This window comes from Onychomys torridus, chromosome 12 (assembly GCF_903995425.1).
Source record: "Onychomys torridus chromosome 12, mOncTor1.1, whole genome shotgun sequence".
NCBI classification, from domain to species: Eukaryota; Metazoa; Chordata; class Mammalia; order Rodentia; family Cricetidae; genus Onychomys; species Onychomys torridus.
In genome coordinates, this window is record NC_050454.1 from 55,278,201 (window position 1) to 55,293,753 (window position 15,553).

The 15,553-nt window shown below is 36.1% G+C and overlaps 1 long non-coding RNA gene across 1 annotated transcript; it reads left to right on the forward strand.

The window, feature by feature from the left end:
- The first annotated feature begins 8,083 nt into the window (after positions 1 to 8,083).
- Positions 8,084 to 12,695, forward strand: LOC118594304. The gene is made up of 3 exons (XR_004946337.1): positions 8,084 to 8,637; positions 9,565 to 9,617; positions 10,828 to 12,695. It is a non-coding gene; the product is annotated as an uncharacterized LOC118594304 (long non-coding RNA).
- The last annotated feature ends 2,858 nt before the right edge of the window (positions 12,696 to 15,553 follow it).

Genomic DNA, 15,553 nt, shown 5'->3' on the forward strand with positions numbered 1-15,553 from the left:
TCTCTCTGTCTTGCATATTTGCCCTTTCCTATAACTTCTTTCTAAAGCTTGCAGTCCACCACAGAACTCACCCTGTCTCTTAGAAGAAGCATCTAAATTACAAGTTTGGCTCACATTAGGAAAGGGCAGTGTTTTTTTTTAAATGTTATTGTTATATTATTCAATATTCAGCTTTCAATTGCACAAATTTGGAGTGCCTCATTTGCCTTAGTTTCATCTTACAAATTATCTACTAGTTTTTCATTTTAGGACATGTTGCTTTCCTATAAACTTGTGTTTATTGTGATCATTGCTCTGGATTTTACCATGACGGGTCTTGGAAAAGAAGTGTCTTTTTTTTTTTTTTTTGCACCAGATACCCCTCAACCCCTCCCCACTCATCTTCTCAATTGTGGCTCAGCCAGCTGATTAACATAGGAATAGAAGAGATGACTGCCAGGTCTGGAGAGAAACACTAGGATTCAGGCCCACATCATGGGGGCAGAAAGAAGTTATTTTATGCCTCAGTCACAAAGTTTACCCAATCCGTGCTACTCTCCAAATGTTACATTCATGGATATAAATTTTGACAGGGTACAGTAAGGAAGTCCAAATATGCTTAATTAAAAATGTTTTGAAAATATTCTGAAATAAACCAGGATGCAGGATATGCCACCGACAGCAAGAACAACAGATTTAAACAGCCAGTCAAAAAACAAATTCATAATTGTGCTCAGAGCTAAAGATCAGAATGCCTTAGTTAGGAACATACTCAATACAAATTATGATGCATAAGAACTTTGCAGTTTGCTATTTCTAGTATCCCATCAGGTAACTTCTACTATCCATGCATACCTTTCCTTTATTTATTTTTCACCAAGTCTTTGAATAGAGAAGCTACAATGTAGAAATATCAAGAATTTAACTCTCCATGAAACAGACAAATGACACAAACACCAGTTTCGCCCCTTGATGTTTAGTATCAAGCATATTGTTACACTGTTTTGTTATTTTTTTTATGTTGATTGATGTTATACTTACTAACTGAACACATTGAAACCCAACATGTAGCAATTTTGTGAAGTCAAAATTTACAGGAAGGACCCTGAAAGTCTTTAAAGAAACCAGAAGTGCAAATGGACCCTGGGATCCTGGGAAACCAGTTAATAACACTGATCCAGTTTATTTTCCATCTCTGCTTCTACCAAACTCCTCCCCCGCATCACTGCCATCACTGAGCCCTCACTGCTTACACCACTCCAATTCACAAGATGGAGAGGCCGGTTACTGTGAGCTGTATTCACCTTAGTTCTAGTACCTAAAACCCCAAAGAACTTTACTCACATTTATTTATAAAATAACAGGTTATAGATTTAAGTCAAAGGCATTGACTGGGTATAGGTCATTGCCAATTCTCTAGCAGTCATGAATCCATTCCCTTATATTAAGGATATCTTGAGAATGCTCTCTGTATCTTGACACTGTCTTAGGTACTAGGGATATGGCAACAAGAGAGATAGACAGGATCTTCCATTCTCTTGAGCAGGGAGAGGCACAGAATATGTAAGTTAAAATTTATGATAAATATCTTGCAGGCAAGTACACATAGAAGTTAAATATAGTACACAGCCATACATTTAATACTACTAAGTTAAAACAGAATAAATGATGGGGTAGCAGAGTATAGGGCAACATTAGACAGAAATTTAGGGAAGGATTTCTGTTAAATTAAATGTGACTATAGACCCAGATGACAAGAATAAACCAGCTATCAAAAATCACAGAAAACACTAGGACATGGTTGTGTTAGAACACTTGTCTAGCATGTGTGAGTTGTGAATTCAGTCTCCAGCACTATCAAAGTACATAGCAGAGAAGAAGAGAAGATATATATATACATATATATATATAAGATATGAAAATATTAGACAGCCAGGACAGCTAGAATCTAGTAAGCAAATAGGAAAGAGATGGGTGGGTTAAAGACAGAAAAATAGGGACTGAAAATATGTAGGGAAGGTTCTACAAGGCATTTGAATGTTACTCAAAATGGAAAAAAGTTATACCCTGAGGGAGGATGCTATGGTTCGCCATAGTTGGGCAGGGTGCCCCTTGGGTTATGTTTTAATTTGACTGATGTTGCCGAAGCCAGAGGGCTGTAGAATGAAAAGGAGTATTTTCTCATGGGAGACATGGTTCTGGGCAGATAAAGAAAGACACGATTTGTTTTTTCTTCCCCCGTCTGTTGAGGCACCTCTGTTAGAAATGCCCTCAGCAGTTTGTCCCCATGTACTGTCAATCACTGTAATAACCTTTCCTGCCAATCCAGCCCCATTCTAACCTTTCTCTATAAATTTAGAGTATTTTAGACATTTATGATCTTCTTTACAATTTTAAGAGTATTCAAAGGAATTGGCTCAATTGGAATGTGATCCAGTATTAGTAAATTGTCTTTGCTGTGCTGCTGATTTAAGCATTGATCACCTGGTGGCTAATACTTCCTTGAATGCTGCATATTGCTTGGAGGCACAGGTTTCTAGTCTGATGTACTAAGCTTTGTGTTTTCAAATTTCCAGTCTTCCAAGTTTTGTTATTTGCCATGCTTATTTTCAGCTTACCAAAAATATGCTTGCATCCTGAGGGTGTTTGCTAGATAGCTAGCAAGGAGCATCACTCAGCTATAAAAGAAAGTCAAACTGGCTAGGGGGGAAAATGGCACAACATAGATGGGATGCCAGTGGAAAAGAGATACTTGGAGAGCAAAAAGCAAAAGAAAACTGTGACAGGCAGATAGCAATCATATCAAACACCAAAGGAATGACCCAAAGGGTTGTGGAATCACAGCAGAAGAATTAATTAGATGGAAAATTTCTCAAGGAAAAAGAGCCAAGTATAGATAAAGGAAGAATTAAACATCATAAAGGAAAAAAAAAAAAACCTCAACATAGAGGAAGAAAAAAAAATAAAGTCCAAGAGCAAGGTGAAAGACGGAAATAAAAGAAGAGACCTGAAGAAACGGGCATTGCATTAAAGCAAATGTATTCTGTTGTCCTTTTTCTTATTGGTGGCTGGCTTTGCATTGCTCCAGTGGCAAAGCCAACCTGAAAGGATAATTTTGTTTATGTACCCAATTTGCATAATTGTGCAATATAAATTACAATGCTAATTAAGGACAGCCCTTGGGCTTCTGGAACTGGGTCAAAGTGTTTCCCTAAGTGCAGAGAGGTTGGAGCATTGGCTCTGTCTCCTGTCCCACCACAGGGGAGCCAAACAAGAGAAAAGAACCTTTCTGATAGTGTGTGAATTCTTGTCAGAATTTGTTGTAGACTGAGAATTGTATGTCTCACTCTCAAACTTGGCTTTTCAAATGTTCTTTGTATGAACCAGAAATGATGTTCCTAAAATAAAAAATTTCTCCTAAACGTTCTTGCTTATCTTTCTATAATATTTCCCCATTTCAGTTTAATTTTTTTTATTTAGGGAACTAAAATATGAAATTGTGAACAAGTGAACATGAACCTGGCATACAGTATTTTCTCATGGAACCCTTGCCAGATTGTCTGAAACCAGAATATGGTATGCCCTGCTTTGGCCTTCATGAGGCAGAGAGACAGACACTAGGCTCACATCTGAGCTTCAGTTAAACCTAAATCATTAAAATTAAGTAAACATTAGAAATTCAGACCCAGAGTTTATCTCTTCTACCATCCCTAAGGAGAAGATTCATGGAGTAACTGGCTCCGGTCTTTCAAAGTAAGACAGTCTCTGAGTTCACATAGTGAAGTTCGATGGAACACAGTGGAAGGACCTTAGGAAAGGCTTCTCCAGAAACAGTGATTTGGAGGCTTTGATAGTCACTGAATTCTGACCTCAAGCAGAGGTGATATGCAAAATAGAAAAAAAAAAGCACATATTAATCACTCAGGAGGGTAACAATGAACAATTGTGTTGTGGAGGAGGCTAAGTATTCCATCTACGGCTTCCAATTTATTTCTTATGCCCCATAGTCTCAAAATGTGGACTGGTTCTTAAGGGATTGATTCCCTACCTAACTTGATTGGTAGTCTAATTGATAGTTAAGAACTCTGGTATAGACCTGATTTCAATTTTAACATTCTAGGAGTTTCTTTTGTGGGGATCATTAGAGGAATAATTGGATATATGCAATGTCTTTTCTACCCTTGTGTTATTTCATATTCTTATCAGTGTTCTAGCAACTATTTTCCAAACATTTTCAGGCCCACTTATATAAAGAAAAATATATTTATTATAAATAACACTGGAGTTATTGGTGTTAGCAATGAGTCCTTTGAGAGGTGATTAGGCCATAGAGCAGTGACCTTATGAATGAGATTAGTGTCCTAATGAAAGATGTCCACAGAATTAAATGTTACCTTCATGTATACAGATGAACCAGTCTGGGGTTTAATTCCATGCCTGACAGCACAGATTATTATTCATGTAAAATTTTATAAAATGTATAAATAGCTCACATTCAAAATTTTTGATATTAAGCAAGCCCAAAGAATCTCACTGTCTCTCCATAACTGATATGCATGTCTCTCAGGAATGTGTGATGTTCCCAGGAACATCCTGATCTCCACTGGTTTTCTGGTTGGATATTTTTCTGACAGTTTTACTAATTTTCCATTTTGTAATTGTGTTGACTATACTAATTCATTCATAATTGCATTCATCATGCATTTTTAGTCTTGAACAGTCATTTACATTATGTGCACGTACATCTGTTATTTGCTTATTAAAAATATTAACTACTAGGCAGTGCTCAAGGCATTAAGGAAACAGTGGCTACAAGAGATGAGCTAACGTAAGTGAAATAAACTCTAATTTCTGGAAGGAAGGAGCTGGAACATGCGTGGTTGGCTTTGTTCTTCATGGAGTTCTGGGAACATGAGTAAGTTCTGAACTGGCAAGTTCTGGAATATTCAACCGGTTAGATTTCAATGGAGAGTCCTCCTACAGGGAATGTTGAATAGTCCAACCCTGTGCCAATATTTTGTACAACAGCCCTTGGAAGTGATATGTAAAAAAATTTCCTAAATCTATAATTTATCATTATATGGATGATATTTTACTAGCTGACTCAAATGCAGATACTTTAGAAAGAATGTTTGAAGAAGTAAAGAAAATATTGCCTTGCTGGGGATTACAAATTGCTCCTGAAAAGATACAAAGAGGAGATCCTATTAATTATTTAGGATATAAAATGAGCTACAAAAAATTAGACCTCAAAAGGTACAAATTAGGAGAGATCGCCTACAGACTCTTAATGACTTTCAAAGATTATTTGGGGACATTTCTCATCTACGAACTATTGTTGGGGTAAAAAATGATGAACTGAATAATTTGTTCAAAACCTTAGAAGGTGACAAGGACTTAAATAGTCCAAGAGAATTATCACCTGAAGCTGAGAAAGAATTGGCTTTGGTAGAAAAAAAAAAGTACATGAAGGACATGTAGATCGTATTGATCCAAGCTGGATTGCATTTTGGTTATTTTACCTTCTAAGCATTCTCCTACAGGAATATTAATGCAGAGAGAAGATATTATATTGGAATGGATATTTTTACCAAATAAACCAAATAAAAAATTTAAAACTTATGTGGAAAAAATCTCTGACTTAATTTTGAAAGGAAAATTGAGACTTCGTCAATTAGCAGGAATAGACCCAGCAGAAATTGCTGTACCTTTAACTAAAGAGGACATTGAAAAATTATGGACAGAAAGTGAACCTTGGCAAAGAGTTTGCAGTAATTTTTCGGGAGAAATTAACAGTAAATATCCTAAAAGCAATAGAATTGATCTTATAAAGAGAGCTGATTGGATCTTGCCTCGAATTGTACGTGAAAAACCCATATCTGGAGTTCGGACATTTTATACAGATGCCAACAAACAAGGAAAGGCAGGTTACAAATCAGAAAATTTAAGTAAAATGGTTCAAAGTCCTTATAATTCAGTTCAAAAATTGGAATTGTATGCTATTCTGTTGGTATTAATGGATTTTTCAGAACCTCTCAACATAGTTACTGACTCTCAGTATGCTGAAAGAGTGGTATTACATATTGAGACTGCAGAATTTATCCCTGATGCTTCAGAATTAACTTCACTATTTATTCAATTACAAGATACAATCAGGGAAAGGAGTCATCCTTTATATATAACTCACATCCGATCCCATACTGGTCTGCCAGGCCCTCTAGCACAGGTAATGATGAGATTGATAAATTATTGATAGGAAATGTGCTGGAGGCCTCAGAATTTCATAAGAAACATCATGTCAATAGTAAAGGTTTAAAAAAGGATTTTTCCATAACCTGGCAACAAGCCAAGGAAATTGTAAAGAAATGTCCTACTTGTTCCTTCTACAATCAGACACCATTACCAGCAGGATGTAACCCAAAGGGTACTCAGAGGAATGAGATCTGGCAGATAGATGTGTTTCACTTTGCAGAATTTGGAAAATTGAAATATGTACACAATACTATCGATACTTATTCAGGATTTCAATGGGCAACTGCTTTGAGTTCTGAAAAAGCTGATTCTGTAATCACTCATTTGCTAGAAGTTATGGCCATCATGGGTATACCTGCGCAAATTAAAACTGACAATGCTCCAGCATATGTCTCTATTAAAATGAAACAGTTTTTTGCTTATTATAATATAAAGCACATTACAGGTATACCACATAATCCTACAGGCCAAGCAGTTATAGAAAGATCCAACAGAACTCTAAAGGACATGATAAATAAACAGAAAGGGGTAACAAAAATCCCCAGAAATAGACTGCACAATGCTCTATTAACTTTGAATTTTCTCAATGCTAATGAGAAAGGAACAACAGCTGCAGAGAGACATTGGTTAATAGAAAAAACTACAGAATTAAATCAGCCTATATACTTCAAGGATGTGCTGACCTCAGAATGGAAACCATGGTATGTGTTACGTTGGGGATGAGGTTTTGCTTTTGTTTCTGCAGGAGAAGATAAGCTGTGGATACCATCAAAATTGATAAAGGTTCGATTTGAACAAGAGAAACCTCTTAATTAGAAGAGGTGATAGTTCATCAACCAACGTGACCATCCAGTTTAAACTCACTTGTACCATTAATACATGCCTTTTCATTTAATCAGATGTAACTTGCCAAAAGGGAACCTCCCCAAAATTAGTCTTGGGGAAGGGTTTTTGTTTTTGTCTTTTAGGAGAATGAAGGCTAAGGAATCTGAAGAACACTGGACAAATCAGACAACTGAAGAAAAAGGACAAATCATCTGTCCCAGGAAAAAGAGTAAAATGCCCTATTGGTATATCATCTATAAAATTTCATAAATCTTTCTAAATGTTTGTTTCTGCTCTTCTCTAAAAAATTAATACTCTTGGTCTTCTTGTAGTCCCAGTTTAATTAAAGCTTCAAGCTGATTTTGGAGTTGGAGAATGGCTCTCTCCTCCTTTAAACTCAAGCATGTTGTTAAAAGGAAAATGAAAACTCCCATCTTCTGACATGGGACAGGAGAAAAACCAAATTAATTAAGGGACTATTCTATTACTAATCTCAATTCTTTGATTCTATTCTGATTCTTTAAACTTTTCTTAAAGTATGAATTTTATATCAAAATTTACAAGATATATATATATATATATATATATATATATATATATATATATATATATTAAACTTTGTTAAGATAATAATGGTCATATAGAGTACTAATTAATTCTAGAGAAAAGGCTTCGATTAGCTGCCTATACATGTCTTTGTGTTCGAGTCTCTTTTCAGTTTTCTGCAGGAATTCATGGCCAGGCAGGAAGTATAGGTGGGACAAGAGAGAAGAGAATTCTGGGAGGTGGAAGGCTGGGTAGAGAGAGACACGGCCAGCCGCCACCATGAAAAGCAACGTGTAAAGACACTGGTAAGCCACAAGCCATGTGGCAAAGTATAGACTAACAGAAATGGGTTAATTTAAGAAAGAAGAAGTAGATAACAAGAAGCCTGCCACAGCCATACAGTTTCTAAACAATGTAAGTTTCTATGTGCTTTCTTGGTTGGGTCTGAGCGACTGTGGGACTGGCGGGTAAGAGAGATTTGTCCTGACTGGGCCAGGCAGGAAAACTCTAGCTACAGTGTGTTATAGTAATGGAAATAATATAGAAAGTTTAAGATTTTCAGTGCTGAAGTTCAGTTTCAAGATATTTCAGTACAACTGCTCAGTCTTTAGGGGAAAGAGAGAATTGTTTCAGCAACTCCAAACTGGTCAAAATGCATTTAAATGGTAGACCGCCAGTAGGGATGAGTAGGGAGTATTTGAAAGAACATGAAGGACAAGTGAAAAGAAAAACAGGTTTGGGGGTTTGCTTTGATTACCTAGCTGTTGTGTGGCTAGGGAAGTTTAATATCCCACACCAAAGGGCACTCATTTAATCTTGGAGGGATGTTGTAAGAAGTAAAATGGTGGGATGGTATTTGAAAATACTCTAATACCTTTTCCTAACTGTGCAATGTTTTCTGGCAGAAAGGATTCAGTTTGGAGGTAGTGCCTAGAGCTGAAAGGTGGAGACGAAGAATGAGAGAGAGCAGTCCTTCCTGCTCCACAAGTAGTAAGAACTGTACTGAAGACTCCCTCCCCCAAGTACAAAATGAGGGTACATGCTTCAATAATATGCGTTTCAAAGACTCAGGAACTAGCTCAGTTAGCAGTGTTTGCCACATAAGTATGATGAACAGAGAGTGATACCCAAAGTTCAGGGAAAGTTCTAGGGCCAATGAGACACTGTCAGAACAAACACTGCAGCATCTGAGGAATGACATCAGACATTGACCTCTAACTTGCTCCCACACCATGCAGATAGATATGTGTGTCCACCCCCTGCCTACCACCCATAAACCCTTCCTACCCCTCAACAAAGAATACATACATTGACTATCAAGAAATTCAACTACATATCATAGGACATTTTCAGTTTGTACCATCATTCTACGGTACTTGCAATTTGAAGTAGTTAACTCTTTCTCAAATACTTGTTCCTGAAACAAATAGGAGTTTTATATCTGAAGATCAACATGGAAAACAGCATATTTGAAAAATAGCGACTTTTTTTTTTTTATCACATTTGCTATTTGTTTTTTAGCAGGCACAAACATATTGTATGATGTTCTGTATTTATGAAACTCATAACAAACTGTGAAGAGATAACAGAATGCATTTTACATGAGCTGAAGCAGTAGATCAAATATTTCATTAAAATTAAGACTTCTGTTATTATGAATAAACTTGAACATTACTGAAAGCATCTTTCTCATTGACACTCTTAATTATTATGGTTGTATAACCCATATGATATTATTTTGGTAAAATATAGTTCACATCTATGATAGTATGTATCATATAACTTAGGTATATAAACATGTCATAGCATGTGAAAATGCGGAAGCACCTAGATGTGATTTTCACATAATGACCACCTGACGATGCATTTCTCAAGATGTCTATAATTTTAGAAAGGCACAACTATATTACATTATATATTATTTATTTATAAGTAATTGTATTTATTTTTCATTTTATTTAGAGGGAAGAAAATAGACTAAAAATGACTGAACAAGGAGACCGATCCTGATTTGGGTATAATGTCTTTGTCTTCCTAGTGTCCTTCTCCTGATAGAATTGCTTCTTCCATCCTGTAATGCTCTAATTTGAGCAAATCCTCCTCAGTTTTAATGTGTTCTCATCTGCCTATGTTTGTATCAGAGAATAAACTATTTTGTTTTATCCTTGATACCTTTAGTACTGACCCAACACAGTGATGATGCTTAATACATATTGATGAACATACATTACATAGAATTGACTATTAACTTTTAGTAGTTCTGTAAAACTGGTACACAGCTAGTTAAACTCATAAAAAGTCTTTAAAATTTCAAGTAAGATTAAACATTGATAAGAACTTCAAAAATGCTCAGTGCTTGCTTAGAGGCATAGAAACCCAAGACCATAATGCATGTGTTGTTATAGTCCTCAAAGTAAAGACTATTGAGATTATTCACAGAAGCTGAATATAAGTCAGCAAATTTTAGTATGTATATAGAATTTGGAGAGTAGATGGAAGCCATGATAGGAGGTCTTGTCCATGTCAATCACATAAATAATATGAACTGTTGTACTTACTCAGTGCTTACACAGCCCTTAATGAACAGCTGTGTCAATCTTGTAGCAATGTGGCCACCCAATACCTTGTTTTGGTAGCCTATAGTGGAAATGAATTTAGCCATATGATCCAATTCTTGACAGTGGAATCCTCCAGATATGCAGCCTGCAGGAACGTTATTTGAAAAAAAAAAAGAAGAAGAAAAAGAAAAAGAAAACACTTAAGGAATGGTACCATTACCATCAGCCCAGATAATTAGATGTCTGGAGGTTAAATCACCTTGCAATCATGATGTAGGTTTCAAAAAGAAAAAAAAAAAAAAAACCCACACAAGAAACCTAGACCCTGCTTCTGAATCTTTGCAGTAAGCCCATCAAAAACCCTGACTTTTGTTTCCTAAATTTTGTTAGTAAATTAATTTATTCTTTATTTATATATTATGTGTGTATACACCCATGAATGCACGCTATGACACACATGTGGAAGTCAGAGCACAACCTGTGGAAATTTGTTCTCTCTTTCCAGCATAGAGTTTCCATAGATCAAATTTACATCACCAGCCTTGTTAGCAAGCACTTGGCTCTTTCTCCGAGCCATCTTGCCAGCCCCACACTTTATTTTTTAAGTTTTGCTGTCTGCTGGATTTTCATGAAATCAAGAACAAACATAATACATTTCTCATTTCAGGAAAAGTAAACCTGACTCTAGCAGTCTGTGAGATCCATGCATGGCTCCCATCCTACTAAAGCAATTGCATCTCAGCCATAGTACAAAAGAATTATCCTGACTGACATATGGTATTTGAAATATTTTGTCTGTTGTTGTTGTTGTTGTTGTTGTTGTTGTTCAATTGTTTGCTGAAACATGAGTCTCGAGTTCAGAAAAGTTGTCTTAAAGTCAGGAGTGCACTTGTTGTGGACATTGGCTGATAAATGTAATGATTTGTGTCTCTGGCTTTGGCAAAACCTAAGTACAAGACATCTCTCCACAATACTGACTCAATTAAAATTTTTTTTCTTTCTGGGTGTGATTCGTATTGCAGAGGCAAATCAAGAAACATTGACAACTTGGTTAAATCTTGCTCTTTGTCCTATTTATATTATTTATTGTGCTAGTGGTTCTGAGGTGGTGGCTCCTGCACCTCCTCACCCATGAACACGTCCCAGATGTGCTGAAAATTCCCCATTAATTTGTGTATTTCATTCCATTCTTTTGTAATTAAGTGCATATGGTTCTGACTAGAATAAAAAAAAAAAAAAACTATTTAATCCCAGAGGGTTTTTTTGTCCTTGTGAATAATTGATTCATGTCTTTCTCAACTCCACCCCTGTTATTCAAATAAATATTATGAAAGAAATCTCTACTTTGTAAATTTTGCTCATCCAGACACGACAAAGGACAATCCATTACTCTCAAGATTTCTTCAGGATCTGTGAACCATTCAGTCTCTTAAAAAAATTACCTCATTGAGAGTCATATGATCCTAGAAGAGGTTGCATTACTGATTTTCAAAACTGGAACTTAGCCTTAAAGCAGAAAGCAGCAATCTCCCTAGTGGTATTTACCTAGAGAGGTCCTATCTGCTATTACTGGATTTCAGAACTAGAAGCCAAGGCCCTGCCACCTAGCTTGTGGAATAGGAGAGAAGTTTAGATCCTCTTACTGTATGGGTATCTATGATCAGGTAAGTTTGTTAATTACAATTCACTGATTCTTCTTTTTATGAAATACAGTTCACTGTCTCTGAGGAGATTGTTTGGAGCTACGGTTGGGGTATACATGTACATGCGTGGGAACATGTATATGTTAAATTCATTAGCTCAGACACTGTGTAGCTGGGAAGAATGAGAGGAAATGCTGTCTCTGTTCCTACACGCAACAGTTCTTTTCTGGTGAGCAAAGTCATTATTGGACACCCACTGAGATACACAGTGCAAATAGCACTCATGTCTATTTTCACTGAAAAACCATAGTTTAGTTCAGATTCTTGGAGTTCTCACACTACTAAGACGCATAAAACATGGAAGAAAAGGTAGATTTGATAGGTTCTTCTGCATCTAGGTTTCTTGGTGAAATCAGATTTGAACAGTCTTGTCACAGAGTGCATGGAATGGGAAGAAAAGATCTCACAGCTGGCTGTGTCTAATACATTCTCTGCTACATACTTTATATGTAATCTACTGTTCACATTTCAAGTACGTAGTTTCATAAGTCTATCATATTTGTAAATCTGTATTACTGTCAACAATACCAAGGTAAACAAATGAGTCCTTTTGTCTCTTTCCAGACAATGTCCAACCCTTGTACTGGACTATTGACTTCTCTTTATTACTATATCTCTTATTTACTGTTTTATTTACTTTGTATTTAATGCTCAACCAAATCTCTACTTATATACTACCATAAAGGGATAGTTTTCAGGTGCAGTTTAAAGTCCTTAATATTTTAAGTTTGAGCAATTTTCATAGGTAAAGAAGTGAACATTTAGCAAGAATTAGAGCTATTCAAAGCCAGGAGACATGTTCTTATTAGTTTTTAGAGAGCAAAATTGCAAGTTATAGAGAAGTCCATATGGCAAGACACCCTACCTATGCTTTAGGAGCTGAGGGCAACCCCAAGGAAAAACCACAAGAGAGCTGGGACTTCAGTCTCACAGGACAAGGAGTTGAATTCTCACAACAAGTGTGTGAACTTAGACATCTCATCTGAGTTTCAGGTAGGAGTATAACCCAGGTCTCACCCAGAATGCAATGTGGTCACACCTGTGCAGTGATTTGTTATGTCATGCCTGGTCTGCCGACTTATTTCACTCTCACTTAATAAATAAACCAGTTTCATTTTATGTTGTGAAATTTGTGGTGACTTTTCCTGTTATAAAGCTGACAAATTCATCGCTGAATTGTTCTTTATAATTGGTGAGTATATCTATTAGTTCCTAATATTATTAGCACCGTAATGTTTTAGAACAATGAACATTTTATTATATCATAGTAACTAGGAGGTAGCCAGGAATCTGGGTGTGGTTTCTGTTTGTTCCTTGATGGAGGACTTCTCACAAACCACTGAACATAAGAAGAGTCCACATTTACCCTCACTAGATTGGTTGATGGTAGCATTCAGTCACTAATACGTTGTTCTGTTGATGTCCCTTGATGGCCGTTGGCTGTTCACCAAAGCCCAGCTTCAGTGTGTTTTGTGAGTCTCTTCATAACAGTCAGCAAAGGAGAGCAAATATCTGCTGAGAAGATACTACAATTTCTAGTAACAATTATAGAATTGATATCTACAAACAAACAGGGATTTTAATTTCCTAGAAACTACTTAGAGACGGTTAACACAAGTCTGTGAGTGTCAAGAAGCTGGGATCTCCAAGTCTGACTTTTAGAAACTAAATTATTAAATGCAGTATTTCACTGTAAGATTTCCACTATCTGCTTGTGGTGGTTAGAATAAAAATGTCTCCCCATAGGTTCATAGGGAGTGGCACTATTAGGAAGTGTGGATGTTGGAGTAGGGTGGCCTTGTTGGAGGAAGTGTGTAACTAGGGGTGAGATGAAAGGTCTCATAAGCTCAAGCCAGGCTTAGTGGCTTATTCTCTTCCTGCTACCTGTGGATACAGATGTAGCGCTCTCGGCTACCTCTCTAGAACTATGTCTGCCTGCATGCCACCATGCTCCCCACCATGATGATAATGTACTAAACCTCTGAACCTGTAAGCCAGCCCCAATTAAATGTTTTCCTTTATAAGATGCCATGGTCATGCTGTCTCTTCACAGCAATAAAACTCTAAGATACCATTTAATGTTAGAAATTTGACTTCATTTGATTTGACAATTTATAAAAAATACCCACAAAAGCTGCTGTAAAGAATTTTCAAGGACAAGTTGTATGTGGACATATATTTTATTTCTCTTCAATGGAATTGCAGTGTCCTACAGGGAATATCTGTTCAATCTTCTAAGAAGTATGGTGATATTTTATTTGTGCTGAAATGTGATTTTATTTGTATGTTAATAAATAAAAGTACCTGGGGGTCAGAGCTAATAGCAAGCCATAGCAGAAGTCTGGCAGTGGTAGCACATGCCCTTAATCCTGATCATATGACAGACAGATCTCTGTGTGTTCAAGGACCACCACCATGGAGACACACATCTTTAATCTCAGTACCAACCATAGAGACATCGAGGTCTTCATAGACAGGCAGTGACGAGGAGGTCATGTGGTTGGGTTTACAACCAATGAGAAGGCAGAACAGAAAGTCAATAAAAAGACAGACACACAGGAAGTAGGTTTCTTTTTCAGGAGAAGGTGGTCTCAGCTTTTGGCTACTGCTCTCTGGGCTTTTAACTTTGCATTTGGCCCTGTGTTTCTTATTTAATAAAACCATTCAGAATTACATCTACAAAGAAGTTTCTTAAAGTGCTTTCCAAAGTGATTTTATGGTCCCACATTCTCAAAATATTATCCTGTTGCTCCTATCTCCATAAGCACTGGACATCATCAGTCATTTTAACCATAGGCATATGGATGTGTATAGAATACTGATATGCGTATTAAGAATGCACTTCAGGCCAGGCGGTGGTGGAGCATGCCTTTAATCCCAGCACTCAGGAGTCAGAGGCAGGCTGATCTTTGTGAGTTTGAGACCAGCCTGGTCTAAAAAGTGAGATCCAGGAAAGATGCAAAGCTACACAAAGAAACCCTGTCTCGGAAAAAAACAAAAACAAAAACAAAAAACAAAACAAACAAACAAACAAAACAAACAAACAAGAATGCACTTCAGGCACTAATTAGCTTAAGCACTGAACCCAGTTCACATATATACCTTTAAGAAATACCTTTTTTACAAGATTGTCCATTAAGATTGTTTTGCTTTTAATGATGAAGTTATAGAATTCTGCATTTTGAAAATTCTTTATCATTAATATGTATTATAAGTATTATTGCCTAGTCTATGCCTTGTATTTTTACAGTTTTACATTGTCTATCAACAGAGTAGATTTTATGTCATCAATATCCATTGTATACAGTTTCTTACTGTGACTAATGTTTTGTAAGCTATACCTAAAAGTATCAGATTATTGTACTAAAATCAACAATAAAGTCTATAATTCAAGTATTTAGTTTATATCTTTGATCTACTCTGTTTTAATTTTTCTATATACTTAATATAAGGGTCAATATTTTATAGATTAATTAATATGCAGTTTAAATTTTTCAGGGTCATTTGTTGAAAGATCCTTTATTTTCTATTAATTTTGTTTTCTTTAAACTTTTATATCTAAAATAAAATGGCTATAAATGCATGGCTTACTTTTAACTAGCATATTCCCTTGATTTTATGTAGTCCTTTATGTAAATATTATTGTCTTAATTACTCTAGATTTATAGAAAACCTTGGAATTAAATTAAA